We start from the raw sequence: 3,428 nt of genomic DNA, 5'->3' as shown, positions 1-3,428 counted from the left end.
AGAGAAGGAGAAGAACAAGAAGAAGAGAAGGAGAACAAGAAGGAGAAGAACAAGAAGAAGAGAAGGAGAACAAGAAGGAGAAGAACAAGAAGAAGAAGGAGAAGAAGGATGAGGAGGAAAAGCAGAAGACGGTTTAGCGATTATTCACGTGTGCAGATGTTCTCTTGGTGTGTGTTTGTGTGAGTGAGGGAGGTTTGAAGGTTTCATCTTGTGTTGAAGTGTGTAAAGAGATTTTCCATCCATTAAGGTGGCCACACTCCCTCTCACACACACACACACACACACACACACACACACACACAGACACACACACACACACACACACACACACACACACACACACACACACACAGACACACACACACACACACAAACACACACACACACACACACACACACACACACACACACACACACACACACACACACACACACACACTTGAGAAGGCGTAAGAAAAGTCCCTCTGAGATCCAACGACTCAACTTAGTAAATACATTAATTATCTTTAGCACGTTGTATCATATTGTGGTGTTTTGTGTGTGTGTGTATGTGTGTGAAAGAGAGTGTGAGTGTGAGTGTGAGTGTGTGTGTGTGTGTGTGTTTGTGGGTGTGTATGTGTGTGAAAGAAGCAGGAACACTACAGCATTAAAAAGTACTCATCAAACAGACGGGAACCAAACAAACAGCAACAGAGAGAAAGAAAACAGAAGCAGGAATTAGAACGTTGGTTATAGAAGCAAACAACGACCATGTAGAGTCACTTATTATCATATAATAATAAACAGTGTTATTAATGCACAATAAAGAGATTATAATGTAACTATGGGGTCATAATTCACTCTGATCCTTGTAAAGAAAGTGACCAGCAATTATGACGTTTTATGACACTTCTCCCTATAAAGATGCTTTATAATATGTTCTGATTATTGCTATGAAGGATAATGAGTATTTATGAGTGCAATAAGCAGATTATAACATATTATAAGCATGTTTATAATGCATTATAGAAAGCGCTACTATTACTTCTGCTATAACCTCATTCACCATCAAATACTCGCTTCCTGTGATCTAATAAACATGAACTCTGTGAGAATCAGACTGAACTGATCCTGTTTCATGACACGCAAACATCCAACAGCAGCCTGTAAACAAAGTCACATGACTCTCTTAATAAACATATAACTTGTTTATTGGTTACTGTTGTCATGTTGAGGTTTCTGAGCACGAGGCCTTCAGACGACACCAACCAAAGGAAACAAACTTCTGTTCTGAAATCAGGACTTCATGCCTCAAATGTAAATATATATATATATATATATATATATATATATATATATATATATATATATATATTGTTTTTATTGTCTGAGTAATTACAAGTCTTTCTGGGAAAAGTGTGAAATGAATGTGATCGGCGTCTCATCTGCAGAGTAAATGTTTAATCACGTCTGTGTGATGAGGCTGTGGAAAAAAAGAAGAAAAAAAAACGCTACGTAATGGAATATTAGAGGGTCTCATGTCTGGCTTACTACTGTAACTGTGTTTCATCTGTTGTTGGAACACACACACACACACACACACAGTAGTGGTGTCTGCTGCTAGCTGCCTGTGGTCTGGACAGCATCACAGTCTGTGGTCAACACTGCGCTGTCTGGGTTACACACAATTTACACTTGTCTTCAAAGACACACACACACACACACACACACACACACACACACACACACACACACACACACACCGATACCAAGTGGAGACTGCGGCTGTGTAACAGAGCGCAAGTGTGCTTTACAGCCTTGCAGTGTATATGTATATATATATATATATATATATATATACATATATATATACATATACATATATATATATATATATCAGAGACTTGGCTCAGAGGGATTCTGTAAAATCTGTAACCCTTGTTTCCGATATGGAAAAGAAGAAAGAGAGAAATAAACAATAGACACAGAGATGCAGACTCTGTTGCAATGTTACAAAACTGTGCATCAAAGTATTGTTCAAACTCACAGAGCTTTATTTAAATTCTACCGTCAACAAAAATACAAAATGCGTCTCTTTGGGAAAACGCGTCATACTTTCTCTCTGCTTTTCTTGTGTGAAATACTGGCTATTTAGAGAGGAAACGTCTCTCTGCTGACAACTCACAGATATCTGAAACGTGCAACGTGTCCTCATGCAACAGTTTGTATGATATCTTTTGAAAAGTTATTATTTTTCCTACAAAAGTCCAGTAACACGAGTGATCGGCCTCTGCAGAGCAGAACGTGTTCAGGCAACAAAACTACTACTGGTTAGGTTTAGGAAAAGATGGTGGTTTAGGTTCAAATGAATTTACAACAAAAGTCAACTAAAATAAGTCTAACGTTGACTTTTGGTTTCAAACTGCATTGGAGTAATTGAGTAAACGTACTTAGTTGCAACATTATTTGTGAGCCGGCGCTGGAACGACCCGTTAAATTTAGCGTTCAGACGTTGCAATAAAACACGATTCGCACACACATGACCTCGAGCGCACACGCGTGTGTACTTGTGTGCACGGCTACGACGAGCACAAAAGTACATGTTACGTGTACACAAGTACATGTTACGTGTACACAAGTAGGACGACGACTGTGAAGTGTTGTGATGCCTGAACTGGGCCAGACGGGACCAGATCTATTGAAAAAACGTAGATCTTTAGGATCTTTTTTTTTTTTTAAACAAAATTTCAGAGCAGCAGGCTGTATCTGCATGTATCTACATGTATGTGTGTGTGTTTAAGATGCATTTTTCGTCCATGTTTTGGTTTTCTGTTACACTACGGACCTTGTAAGGTGACATACATATTGTTGTTCGTTCTCGCTCGTCTGTTACTACTGCTTGTGTTATTATAATTTTGACCACGCTGAGGGACGAGAAGCTGATGAACGTATGAATAACTGGTGAGACAGACGGATGACGATATCAGTTTCTGTTCATGTAAATGTAAGATGTAAATCTGTTTAATATTAAGATGTAACAAACAGAACAGGGAAGATATTGATAATATTGTTTTTTAGTGCCAGGGGGTTCAGACAGAGATCATTTAATTAAAGTTAGCTGACATCTAGTGCTTTAATGAAGGACGTGCAATGTTTATAAAGTAGAAATAGTAGTAGTAGTAGAAATACTCTAAAGTCATATTCTGTGGTTGTTTTTTGGCCACTCCAGTATTTAACTGCAGTAAAAGCTCCACTGTGTGTGGCTTCTCTTGGCTCCTTTCTGGGTTTCCTGTTGTAAAAATGTCCCAATCACCTGCTTCAATATCAGACTAACAGCATCTCAACAGCTGCCTCCGAGGTACAGTATCCGTCTCACTCAGTGTACGGAACAGGGAGGGTGTGGTGGTGTAAAGGATACACCTTCCCTTTTTAAACTGCCCTACATTCCC

Source organism: Cebidichthys violaceus, unplaced genomic scaffold, assembly GCF_023349555.1.
Source record: "Cebidichthys violaceus isolate CVI_PGR_0920_01 unplaced genomic scaffold, fCebVio1.0.p SCAF_54, whole genome shotgun sequence".
In the NCBI taxonomy this organism is placed as follows: Eukaryota; Metazoa; Chordata; class Actinopteri; order Perciformes; family Stichaeidae; genus Cebidichthys; species Cebidichthys violaceus.
The sequence above is the reverse complement of the archived record's forward strand: the minus strand, read 5'-3'. Positions refer to the sequence as shown.